This window comes from Lutjanus erythropterus, chromosome 4 (assembly GCF_056507025.1).
Source record: "Lutjanus erythropterus isolate fLutEry1 chromosome 4, fLutEry1.hap2, whole genome shotgun sequence".
Classification (NCBI taxonomy): domain Eukaryota; kingdom Metazoa; phylum Chordata; class Actinopteri; order Lutjaniformes; family Lutjanidae; genus Lutjanus; species Lutjanus erythropterus.
This window is the reverse complement of record NC_139320.1, coordinates 9,479,547-9,493,905: the sequence shown is the minus strand read 5'-3', so window position 1 is coordinate 9,493,905 and position 14,359 is coordinate 9,479,547. Positions and strand designations below refer to the sequence as shown.

Below are 14,359 nucleotides of genomic sequence, written 5' to 3'. Positions count from 1 at the left end.
AAATCATTACTTCCCTACTACAAACACACAGATGAATGTGCAGAATAAAGAGGGGGTTGATAAAGGTCCAGAACAACAGAATGCAAATGTATAGCACATATTCACTGATGCACACACAGCCATGAGTGCTAAACTGATGAAAGAACACATATACAAATATATAATAATCTGCCCCACACCACATTTAACACACTTTACATGAAGTGCTCCGTAGTGCAGGGAAACCAAAGTCATTTTTCTCTTCCACCAATGCGACACATCCATCCATCACTCCCAGGAACCAAGAAATACAGTAAGTGGGAAGAGTGAGGAAAACCAACAGAAAACATAAACACTCATAATTTTGCCATTGCTAATCCATTTCACATGTGGCCATGTGCACAAAACACACAAACCAATCCATGCAAGCAAATCCAACAGTAATAAATTATTCCAATACGAAGAGAACACTCAGACTAACCACAGACGCTCAGCACAGCCTGAATCAATCGACCTTATGTTAGTAAAAGTACACATCTGCAGCACCCAAACAGCCCATCACATATCCAGGTCGTGATCCAGGACAGCCGGTCAGTTGTGACTGGGATTATGGACACTGTGGATTAGCTACGGCTCTTTGCATCTTTCCATTTGCAGGATCACAAGTGGCGCTGTCTGTGCATTAGCATGATCCGATGGCACGGTGATATAACCACATATAACCACATGAAAAACGGACGCAGAAAACAAATCCCGCTGCTGCTGCTGTATGGCTCTGCACATCTGCATACTGACGTGTGCCGACAAATATGTGCATGTAGTCAGTGATACAGTATATGTTACATATTCCACACCTGTCTGATACATCCAAGGTTATCTGTGTTTTACTGTCTTAAGTAATCTAAAATGCAGCTGCCACGTAGCCAGGCTCTCAGCTATAAGTTCACTTCCACTTCCTCCCTTTGCCTGGCACTGCGGTGATAGAGGGCCCATTGCTGATAGACCCCCTGAGGAGAGGCGGACAGACAGACAGAGGGAGGAAGGATGCAGGATAAGAGCAGAAAAAAAAGGACAAGAGGGACAAAGATCTTAAACAAACATTCACAGTCGACAATTGAGAAAGCAGGATATCAGGAATAAGACAGAAGGAAAAGGGCAGAGAAGACCACATTCACGGCCTAATCTGAAATTCAAGACTATAACCGAACAGTTCAAGAGCGGAGACGGAGGAAAGAGCAAGGTTTAAGTCAGATAAAGAAAGGATCTCGAACAAGAGGACAGCCTATTTAGAGCGTCGATGAAGAGAGCGAGCAGGGCAGAGAAGGAGTGTGTCGCTGTGGTTTAACCTCTTCAACTGCACCAGAAGGCCTCACTGATAATACAGCTAAATATAATGTGCTGGAAACATGGACAATGACAGCCAGAAAAATACTGAGCTACTACCACAAAAATCCTCCCTTACAAACACGCACACATGCATGTGCAAGTATACTCACAGTGCAGTTCCCTCATTCACTGATAAGGTCGCTTCTCTCCAAGCTGACAGCAAGCGAGTGAAAGTGAGAGGATACAGTGTTTCTGCAGCCACAGCTTAGCTGGAGCTGAAACACCACTTCTCTGACCTTCACACACGTCCGCTGTAAACTTATCTTTGATTTTAGTCACTAAAACTTTATTCTACAATGATCTTCATCTGTCCACTTTCACCCAAGATAATGATAAATTTCTAATAAAGCTGATGAAGCTGGAATTATTGGTGGATTAGGTCTACAGGGTACAAAGTACGAGGTTCATCTATTTATCATTCTGCAAAAGAGGGTGGTTCAATGAACTGCCCATTGTAGTCCATTTAAGCTACTTTAAACCACTAAAATTATACAAATGGGTGAATAATTAATCATATTGACATATTTTTTTATAGCGAGTGCAGAGGATTAATTGAGGAGTGTCACAGCCTGAGGAATGAAGCTGTTCTGTTTGGTTGTGTGGCGACACCTACTTCTGTATCACTTATCAGAAGCAAGAAAGGAAGTGGGCCTGACTCTTTAGTTGATTGATAGAAAATTTACAACAAAAAAATAAAGCGGTTAAACGTTTAATTCATTTATCATCAGCAACTGAATGCTTTTGCCTCTGAAGTAGAAGAGTATGCGTCTTTACTTTCCTCTGTTTTATTTAATTGTAAATTGAATATCTTTGGGTTCTGGACAGTTGTTAACACAATACAAGCAATTTAGAGATGTTGTATTTTTCTGATGATTAATTAAAAAAAAAAAAATAGGGCCTGAGGAGTGCAACTGTCCTGTAGTCTGGTCACTGGAAAATTAACAACAAAAAATAAAGTGGTTCATTTTTTATTTCATTTATCAAGCAACATGGCTGAATGTTCCTGCTTTCAAAAAGTGAGTCTTTGATTTCTATTGTTTCTGATAATTGTACATTGAATATCTCTGGATTCTGTACTGTTGGTCATATAAAAAGCAATCTGAAGATGTCTCTTTGGCTAACAGAACTTTTTTGATAATTAACTTTTTTTGTTTAATTTTTACAAGTTATAGACAGGAATTTAAAAAAGATAATCAGCAGAATAGTCAATAATAAAAACAAGGACAGCATTTAATGATCATTTTCTTTTTTGTCACTTTTTTTTTTTACTGCATTGTCATAACAAAGAATGAAATAAAATAAAATTACATCACTGGTGGAGTTGTTGCCTATTGTACATTTTCCCAGTTTTGTTCACACTGGGCTCTTGGTATTCTTAAAAAAAATTGTTTTTTCTCCATTACATATGTTTCTTTAACAAGAACAGCCACTGTCTTTGTGTGGAGGAGTCCTTCCCATACAGTTTTCTAGTAATTGCTTTCTAATAGCGTTCATTAAAACCTAAACCAAGTACTTGTCTTCTTTGTAACTAATTATCATTTTCAATGTAGATTAATCGATTTATCATTTAGTTATTGGTGAGTGGGTTAAAATGATAGTTCAGAGAACTTTCAGGTTTTTTTTTTTCCCAGAGTCAAAACAAAAATAAATTCCTCAGGACAAACTTTTTTATGTGTTGGGCGTAGTTTGAAGTTGTATAAAACAGTAATATTATGTTATATTGGCTCAATTATTGAGTGTCTGTGGGATCAAATAACATAATCATGTTCCCATTCACACCTAAAAATTAAACTAAACTAAAGTAAACTAAGGGGCAGAAAGGGTTTGCTTTTGAGATCAAGCCAACAGTCTCAAACTTGTTGTCACTGCAGCTCTACAATTATCATCAACGTGCAGCGTGACTGTCAGGGATTTTGGGGACCAAACACCGAAAGCCCTGCACTTTGGACATTCACTTCGGTACATGGAAACATTTGCTGCAGAAATTCCCTGTTCAACAGACTACACAACATCAACAACAACAACAACAACTGTTGCTTTAAATGCACGGTCAGAAAGACAGACAAGCCTGTGTTTTCCTTTGGCACAAAAGCTCATCTGTGAGCCTGTGCTCTCCCTCCCTCTTAATTCCCTCTGCCAGGCATGAACTGCCTTACTCCTCATTTCGTTCAGTGCCCCCTGGCCCTTGTCTAATTCTCCCTGTATTTCCTGTCCATATATTCCTCCGTCTTTCCATGTCTCTGCTGTGCTCCGTCTCCTCCTGCAGTAGTACCTACTAACCTCGCGGCCCAGCCCCTGTCAGACGAGCAGACTGTCTGCTGGTGATATTAGCATACATCTGATCCCTGCTCCCCTGCTAGAAGGCTTGTCAGCATCAGCACGACTGTATACACACACTCAGACATCCAATACAGCTGTCCTGTCCTCCCAGCCAAACTCGATGCAGCAGCACAAACAAACAGCTGCAACACAGACAGATATAGACCAAATACGTCCGAGACACTCAACAGGAGACAGAGGGATACTTGCATACTTCACACACAGCAGTTTTGTGGTTAAATATTTTGCTCGCTTCTCAGCGGAGGGGGACTGGGTGGTGGTGGGTGTTCAGACCCAGCTGCTAATCTTCCACCTGAATGAGCCTGCAATTCGAACTGGTGGTGTAATTGGTTTGACAGCAATGGTGTGTGTGTGTGTGTGTGTGTGTGTGTGTGTGTGTGTGTGTGTGTGTGTGTCATTTCAGAGCCAGGGACTCTCTTCATCTTTCAATACCGAGGCCTGACAATCATTTGAGGAATATTTTCGTACCTTATGCCAGTTTTTCAAACACAACCAGAATTTGTCTGTGTTAATATACATGTTCATGTCTCGGTGCATTAGTGTAAAGTGAAAATTGCTTCCAGCACATCCTCTGTGTTTACAAATAGAATCAGACTGTGCATAATAGATTTCCTCAATAAAAAGAGCCCATAGACCAGAAAAGCAGTCATATTCTCATACTGCTGAAGGAATACTACAGCTCAAGAGGTGCTGAACTTCTCATTATTTTCTGCATAACTACCCCTGGACAAGCACATACAATATTTCTGAAAATTTAATTATTGCTGTTTTCTAACTTATCTAGACTAAAATAACATTTTTTTTTTTTTTCAAAATATGACCTTTATTTTCCAATTTACCATCTGTATCTCATAAGACACACTGCCCATTTAGGGTATAAATTAACATTTTCCCCTTTTTTAAACTGCTCAAGTATCAATGTTTAAAACATTTTCAATTTTTTTTATTTAGCTACTTTCGTTCATGTTTTGCACACGTTTTAAAAAGCGGAAAAAGTGAACAGCAGTGTTTCGCATGTGTTTTGAACATCAGAAACCAATCTAATCTTTTAATAAATACATTTATAAAGAAAACATCCTATTCCTGTTTTTATACTGTCATCTTCCTTGTGCTGTGACACTGGCACTATCCTATCAGCAGTGGAAGCTGTGGAAACAGGAAAAGGTTGCTAGCATTTTGACCAAAAATATGCAAACCCTGGTGAATTAATCAATAATACACATTTAAGAGTAAAATAATAATAAAATAATAGTAATCCATCATTCACAGCTTTTATATTATTGATTATGTATGAAGTATATTTATGAGTGATTATCTCTGTTTTATTCCCTCAACTGGGCAAAGTATCCTCCAGGTTACAGATATTCAGTGCCTGATTACCAAAGTCATGAAAATGTAATTCATTATTTTTCAACAAGAACACATAAAATCATCCTCAATCAACCAAAGTACTTGACCTTCCATGTTTCTCATGATATAAAGTGCACCCACTTAATGTTCTGCCTTCCACAGCCTGTCAAATGACTGTATCCCCCAGGACACAGAAACCATTTCAGGGCTACAGGAGATAAATCTGCACTCTGACCTCTGGTTGGAGAGGCTTCATGCAGTGAGAGAATATCTTGACAAAACAAATATCCCAATTCTACGTTTCTTAGATTTTCAGTGACTCACACTTCTTCCTCTCCAGGAACAGACAAGCCAGTCACATAAAATACTATGATCTGTGAGCGACAGATCAACCGCTGACATTACCTCCAATTTAATTGTCATTATTAACCCATTTTCAGCAGAGCGCTCATCCTCAGCTCAGAGTGGGTGCCTAATAGATGTGTGGGGTGTGTTTTCCAGATGGTGACTGAGACAGGAAAGCTGTGCAGGCTCGCAGAGCGATGCTGCTGCTGCCACCAGAGTTTAATTTTTATCACTTTATCTACTGCTGCGAAGATTGTGATGGCCAGACTAAACTCACGGCACAAGTCTTGATTGCAACAATTACTTGATTGCAGCCACACAGCTTCCATTGTTTCACTTTAGTATGACAGAAAGTTTCCAACGTGCAGCATATGGGCTGCCTTCACCTGTGTCTTATGGATCTCTCGTTTCCTGCTTTAGACAGTGGAAAGACAGGGAGGAAAGGCTGGTGCAAAATGGTTGCTGCTGGGCAGAAATGGAAGATATGAAGTAAAAAATAACTTATTGCTGTACTAAGCAGAGATTTCATGTGTCTTTACTTTACTTGAGTATTTATTTTTCTTTACTTACTTTACTTCCTACTCATGCAACACAGGCTTATTACTTTAGTTTTAATGCATTTGAAAGCAACTATTGGTTATTTTGCATCATTGTGCACCACCTTCCCAACATCAAGACTGGTTTCAACCTAAATGGATGGAACAACAACTCATGGAAAAGAGGATTCCTTGGTGTATCCTTCAACTCAACCCTGGAGAAAAGGTGAGATTCATTTGGCTTAGCACAGAAACAGCTGGTAGAAAAGTCCTTCGGAAGGCTTCTTTTTTAGTTTTAGACTTTATGTACATTACAGAGCCTGTATGTTTTTTACTTTTACTTGAGTAAAGAAGTTGAATCAGTACTTTTACGTATACCATAATGGGTGTACTTTTGCTTGGTCTGCTGCTGAGGGATCTGACTGATCTGACCAAAATATACACAGCCATATTTCATTTGTATTAATTTAGATGTGGTGGTACCCAAGTCACTAAAAAAAGTTCTCTATTTGTTGATTAACCTACCCTCCCACACCAAACTCTAAAAACAAATAAAACTACAGTTATTAGGTCATCAGTAGGGTAAAACTAACCTGTTTCTCAATGGTCTAAGCTATAACGATAAGTTCAACACCAAATGTCTTCAGTGTTGTCCATTTTTCTGTATTTGAAAATCATTGTTGTTATTGTTAGCATGAGGTTAGCCATCCATTGGCAATCCCAGGATGCCACAGGTTGAGTGTCAACCAATCAGACGCTGTGTTCTTGATTTGTTGTGTGTCTAGCTCTGATCTCAAATGCATCCCCGCGGTAAGACAGCACTTGACTGCGGCATTGCAGAAATGCCTTAGCCCAGACATCTCTGCACCACAACAACATTCAACTTAAAATGGCCTTTTGACACACATTTTGCCAGCAAGAAATATTGTGTGTCCTGCAATTTGAAAATTGCAGTTGGCTGCACTGCAATTCCAATAAAACTCTGATGAATTGTTCAGCCTCAATTCTTCTGTATCAAACAGAGAGCTGCAGCAATAAACTGCAGCACCTGCTGAAACTCATCAGCACACACACATTACACTAAATACAAAAGATTCAGAAAATCATAGCCACATTGAAGCTACTTTTGAATATTTATTACAGTGAAGTTAAATCAACATAATATTTTTCCCGTCTGATCAGCACTTAGAATATAAGGATACTGTTGCTAAAGTTCTCCCATCTGGACGTATAACCTGCAGGCTTTGTATATAATCAGGTCTTATGATCCCTACAGGGAGATCTTACATCATCCAGAGATCACTCAAACTGTTACTAGGTGACAGATGGTCATCACACACACACACAAACAGCCACCCAACACCTACACCATATGCTCCAACGTAGCTACAGCACGTTCTCCTCTCACACGTACACATGCCCTCGAACTCGCCTGCTCTCTGCTTAAATAGCAAACGTTTAAATAAACATTTAAAAAGCAGGATTTTTTTCTCTCTTCTCGGCCAAGAGAAATGTTCAGGCACTGCAGAATCGTGAGACCAATTAAATCTGAAAATGACAGAAATGAAGGAACAAGGATGGGCCAAGAGGGAAATGGAGGAAAACATAAACCAATTTCTACAGACTGCTGGGAAGCTCATGTTGGCTGTGAAAACGCTGTACACGCCAGCAGCGACGGTACATCACTGTGAGGCCGTGAATGCCACGCCGCATGCGGTCTGTTCTTGTCATGTTCACATGTGTGGAGCCTAGGTGCTAATGGGCCGGCCTGAGCAGCACTATCCTTATAGCATCATCGTACCCTGCCAGTAGCACAAGACAAACTAGTCAATAGGTGCCACTTCCACTCACATCTCCAGTCAATCCCCCACAATCCTCTCCTGCTCTGTGGAAGCTAATAAAGCAGCCAGCAGTAATAAAAGGCGCGGCCTGGACACTGCACTGCCAACTGGTTTTGACAGGCTTGAGGCAAAACAGAGATTCAAACAATAGTTGTAGACAGAACATCCCAATACTGGCTTTGTTTGTGTAATTACTTTTTCATCGAATTGGACACTTTTTATACCCACAAACCAATTGACTGAGCTGGCGACGGCGCTGAGAAACAGCTCGTTAGAATAAAAATGGATTGGAAAAGTACAAATGTTTTTTGAAAGGCTTGTATTGTTTGTAGACACCGAAGCAAAATTGTGTTTTTCATTTTGAGCGGCTTAAAGAAAAAATAAATTATTTTCCATCAGTAAATGCAACCTTTCAAGAACCTGTGTCCCACGGTGTGAGAGAAAAGAGATGAAATGAGCCAAACAAAAGCAAGAAAAGTTTGTTGTATGCAGCGTTATTAGTTTTGTATTTTTCATTTGTTTTTATTTTTGTTTCATTTTTTACTTTTTGCTTACAATTTCGTTTATATTCCAGAGGGGGGTTGCTTAGTGCAGTTTAGGTTTTATTGTTTAAAAATGTTGAGTTTTAGTTGAGCTTTTATTAGTTTCGTTTTTTAAAATGTAATAAGTGGGTATTTTTTGGGGGCAAGATTTAAGAATAGGTATTACAATATAATCACAACACTTGAGGGCAAATTCGGGCTCATCAATAAGGACTGCTCGCTTGTCCAGAGCAAGTAAAATGCCACATCACGATAGTAAATCTGGCTACTCTCTTGCCCAACCAGGCAAGTGGCAAAAAAGAATTAAGCTATCAAAATAGGATGATAATGAATTAATAGTTCATGCAAAAATGCAAAAATTGCTTTCTGCTTCTCAAATGCCTCTCAAATATGGAGACTTTGCTCTTTTCTTCATTTATTTTCATATTAAACTGAATATCTTTGGGTTCTAGACTGAAAACAAGACATTTGTTTCTTCCGGCTCTTCCTCCTCAGACTCGAGGAAGCTCAGGCAGGCTGTAGGAACACTGTGGGAGCGCAAGATGAGTGCAACATTGAAATCTGACAATAACAAGCGAGATTGAGTCCTACACTGTACATTGATCTGCCAATTGTTTGGTCATCTGTCTGTTGTTGTAAAGCTTAGCCTGTTATCCTGAAAAAAAAGTCCACTGCAAGAACAAATACAAACTCTAGAGTTGGAGTTCACTGACTGCCTGCCTCACTGCCTGACAGACTCCATTAACATATTGCTCAATTTAACAGTTATCTACTCCTTCTACAAGATTATTAACAATTTCTTATGACTCAAAAAACAGACACCAACTCATTCTGCAAACAATGTGCATGAATGTGAACTCTAATTAAAGTGAATAATAAGTTACAGACCAGAATAGAAATTTCAAAGGACACTGCAGCTGTAGCATTATTGTCGGAGAAGCAAGTATTTCAACTTGGCATGCTTACTTAGTCTCTAATGACATATCATAGACGCTTTATGAATTATTACAGTAATTATATCACAGATTTCTCCGTTGACTATAATGAACTTGTTTGGATGTGAATGTATTGTGAAGGGCACGATGGGGAGCACCTGAAATCATAAATGAGGCAATGAAAAATATTATAAGAGAACAAGAGTTTCCAGCAAAGAGAGGTGAGAAGGGGAGAAAAGAGAGAGTTAGCTGTTAGATGGGGGAGGTGGAGAGGAGGAGGAGGAGGTTAACACAAGCAGCTTCTGGTAAGTGCTCAGCACTTGCGGTTGGCTAATGGTACACAGACAGGACTACTTTACGATCGCTCATCTGCACTTCGTGCTGCTGCCGCCCTGACAAGCCTCAACATGAAAGACATAAGCCCCTGTTAAGAGGGATAGACAACCACTTTCTCCACTTCTTTGCCCTCCACCTTCCCTGCAGTTGTCTCTGTTGCCATTCAACTTTTATGCCCCTGTCATTTTCCTCTTTAAATTGTTCTCTAGCCACTTTTTGCTCTGTCTGTCATCGTGTCATCCCATCAATACTCCTCCACACCATCTGAAAGCACAGTGGCATCATGCTGCATGCCCTAGGAACAGGATAACCTTACAGAGGAAGACAAGTGCTTGAGATACACACACCTTAAATCACCCAGTGAGGCAGCATAAAGAAAGCACAGTAAAAGAAAGGATGACACAGGGGGAAAAAAGAATGAAGAGCCCCAGAATGAAGTGGAGGACCGCTGCCAAAGATGGGTGAGTCACTGCAGAGAGAAAAAAGCTAATGATACAATTGAAAACACCTGAACCTGCCACAGTGTAAATTAAAGATAATGACTTTTTACTGGTTGCCACAGTAACCAACTGTTGGCACAAAGGCAGATGGCTACAGAGGCTTTTTCCCCCTCTAACGTCCCCTACCCTCCCTTTCCCTCTTCCTATCCCTTTCATTTTTTCCAAGGGCTTGCTTCACTCTCTCTTTCTGCCCTCCTGCGTGCTCCGCCAAAGTACAATTCATGCAGGGGCAACAGAAAGCCAAACAAATAAACCATTTCCATGCTTTAATAGCTACTAACTAAAATAGCCTCAGCTTTGTCTCTTCTGTGACATGAAATGAAGCAGATTCAGGTAATGAAATGAATGCAAAAATATGGGAAAAGTGAGGGAAAAAGAGAGGAATACCAGCATTAAAGCTAAGCAATGAACAGCTGTAAACATTATGAGCAACAAAAGGTATTTTATCAACATAAAAAGGTCCACCTTACAAAACCAAAATCGGTTTAAGTATATTGCGAACATTTTCTCCACTTCATCTTGCCATCCGACAGCCTTTAAGACAAACTTTCACCAAACCAACCAAAATCCATCAGTAATTAACTGACAGATCAAGAAGGTGATAGAAGAGCAACTCGCGTGTTCTCCAAGGTAAAATTAGTCATTTTGCCTATGCAGTGTGGTTGGTTTGGAGAAAGCTACTTGTGGCTGTTTCCCATCAGAAAGGGCATTCTGATGGTGAAGTAAAGCAGTGAAAATATTGTTAATACAGCATACACTTGAACTGATGTTGATTTTTTTTTGGTAGGCTGCGGCTAAAATATCTTTTGTTGCTCATTCTGTCTATAGCAGTTCATTGCTTAGCTTCCATACCAGTGCCTCTCTCTGCCATTCCAAGTTAAGGGCTTGTCGACAATCATTTACTGTAGGTAGGATAAGGTCAATAAGTGCCTCATACAACCTCACATCAAATATTCCAAACTATCCCTTCAAATACAGTAAAGTATATCTCCCGCATATGTAAGCACATCACCTTTTAGCACTCTTAAAGCAGTGCTTTAAGTGGGAGTGTCACCCCTGAGCTCCTTCTGCAGTCTGAGCGGAGGAAGCTGACAGGCTCTGGGGCAGCTCGTCCAGAGGTTAGAGGGGTTATGCTTGGTCATCCATTTTAAATCAGTCTCCAGACAGCTACTGGAGCGCCATTACAGCTCAAAACTTTGCTGCTCTGTACTGATCTGCCTGCAGCTGCAGCAGCACTACAGCCCAAGGCCGAGCTCTGCCTGCAGAGGGTCACTTTAGTGGTGTCCACTGATGGTCCTGTCTGCATCACAGTCAGAGGAATGCAGCATTTCAGGGTAAGAGTCAGCTTTTACCACAGTTAAATAAACACTTTGGAGGGTAGAGGATATTTTGTAATTGTGGCCTTGCTTTTTTAATATCTGTCTTATTCAGTATTCTCATACACAGAGGACATGTTAATTCTGTGCAGTACAGCTACAACAAATTTTCATTACCAATTAATCTTTTTAGAGTGGTTATTCATGACAAATTGATTCTTTAGTCTATATATGTGTGTGTATACATATATGTATATATATATATATATATATATATATATATATATATAGGTAGGTACATATAGGTACAACTCTGCATGCCTTTTTACACTGTAAAAGACATATTGCTATTTTTTTTTTTCTTTTTGTCAAAAAAAAATCACTTTGGTTCTGGAGTCACTGATTGTTAAGTCTTACTCCCAAGTCCTCAAATACCAGCGCTGGATTGTGAGCTCGGTCTGAACCACCTGCGTTAGAGACTTCTGGTTGTGATTGGCTGTTTTCGTTCAGGCACAGTGAATTATTGCAAATGCAGTTTCACTAAATAAAAAAAAGTGAATTTTCACTACCAACTGACAATATTGTTGACTGGTTATGTGCAATCATTCATGATACACATATTTTACTATTGTGTCTGTATTTTGGAGCTGGAGCCATTGGAGCAGTTAGCTTAGCTTAGCATAAAGACTGGAAGCACAGGGAAACAGCTAGCCTGGTTACTTATAAAAGCCAAACCTTGTTGTTTTTACATTTCTGTTTGTGAAGAGATTAAATGAACAGTCTAGTCAGCCTAACTGCTTCCCTGTGCAACCACTCTTTATGCCAGTTTGTGCTAACCACCGGCCTGACCACAGTTCACTGATTAGCACAGCAATACACAGCAGTATCAATCTTCTCATCTAACTCTCTGCAAGGCAGCAGATAAGGATATTTCCTAAAATGTAAAATTATTCATTGAATGACCAGCTAACAGTTACGTGTAAATGATTTATGGCCAGTCAGTCCAGCCTGAAGTGGACAGTTCTTTCTTCCTGGACTAGAGATGGTCTGTTTGTCCTCTCCAATAAAACTGAGCCTGAGTTGAGAGTGGCAGCTGGAGGCCACCAGCAGTCACAACAGTCATCTGGACGAGAAGTCTGGATCTGTTAAAACAGACTATGGAGCAGATTAGAGATGGAGAGGCTGCAGACCAGAAGTCTGAAACGATACTCTGCAGTGCTGTAGAGTTGCTGAAATTTAATAAATGTAATACCAGACCACACACACACAGATGCAGCCATATAGGAAAAAAATCGATTTTGACCTCTGTTGACATCATCCTCCTCCTCATTTCTAAAAGTTACATGTATACTATATTATTTATTCTTCTTCAGACTCGTTTCTGTGCCAGGTCTGCCCTGTTCCAGGCCCGGAGGAAGAAAATGTCTCAGGAAAAGGCAGGGGGTGAGAATTAGACCATTCTCTGTGCCGAAACAGGAAAGCAACCATGTTGGATTTTAAAGCAGTTCTCCTGGCCTGAATCCAAAGTGTTAACCCCCTACCTCCCACCCTATGAACACACACACACACACACACACACACACACACACACACACACACACACACAGACTATTAAATTCCTCTACTTAGTGATGATGCCAAGACTCCTTTCCACGATCCCCTTCCTCTCTCCACCCATCCCGTCTTCCCCCTCTGATTGGCACTGCTGCTCCTCACTACCTCATATCCCAGGGTTCTCGTATGAGCCCACTGGCCAATCAGGTTAAGGTGATACAGTTCCAAATACTCTCTGACATCACAGGCCTGAGGAAGACAAAACAAGGACCCCTGCCGCAGGAGGAAAAAGTGTGTAATCCTTCATGCTGCTGTTTGCTCCAATGCCCTTTGTCTATTTTTAAAATGGAGATACATAATCATGAGAAACATACAAACAATTAAATGGCTTATAATGTCATAACTATCATGCAGTTGTTAGCAGATACAGGGATACCAGTGTGTATTAATGTATTTGTCAACTATAAGCCTACTACAACTATACCATACCAAGGAAACAAAAGAAAAAAGGGTCATGACATCAAAAACAATGCTCTGATGCTCTGCCTGGTATCAAACCAATGGGAGATGCACAGAGAAGCACACTAAAAACCCAACATATCCATGCTGTATGTACTTTGATGAAGAAATGCCTCTAAAAAATGAATGAACACACTTAAGAGAATAGCTTACTGATTGATTTTTCCAAATGTGCATATTCATTTATTTGCTGTTGGTCTCCAATTAGTATCCAAATATAATTATAGGCATGCTTGACAGGGCTCATGGCAAGTCAAATTAATTCTCATCCATGGCAAATTAATAAAAAAAAGCTGCAAGTGAAGTGTACCTTCAGTATTTGTTAACACGCTCTGTATTATTCTGTCTCACTTCCTTTTATTTTGATGCAGAGGCTGCAGAGGCTTTACCATGACTGACAGGGCTAATAGCTAATGTTATATATAATGTTGTACAGTACCCCCATTTTTATATAGCTACAGGGGAGTTTATAGCTTACCAATACCACAATTATTATCAGAAGAGCTTTGGTAACATTTGATTTGAATACATGACATTCTCATAACATAGCTATTATCAGCCCTGTCAATCATGATAAAGCAGCCTCGGATTGCAATAAAAAGAAGAGAGAAAGAATAGTACAGATCTTAATTTTAGTTTGTTTGTTCTTTACAAAACTATGTCTCCACCAGTGAAGCGACTGGTGCGAAACAGGTAATGAAGGACAAAATGTAAACAATAACAAATTATATTCAAATAAATCAACGTTTTGTTAGAAATAACAAGTTACTTGTTATTCTTACACTTATTAACTTACAAATGTCATCTGATGAGGATGCAGCTAAAGGCCTTGGAAAAACTCTATTAAGTGGACCTTGAGTGTTCTCTTTTTAGTTTTAAT

At 39.8% G+C, this 14,359-nt stretch overlaps 1 protein-coding gene across 1 annotated transcript in view; it reads right to left on the bottom strand.

The window, feature by feature from the left end:
• arhgap35a (Rho GTPase activating protein 35a) overlaps positions 1-14,359 on the bottom strand; it is a 94,451-nt gene that overhangs the window by 44,009 nt on the left and 36,083 nt on the right. The window lies entirely within an intron of this gene.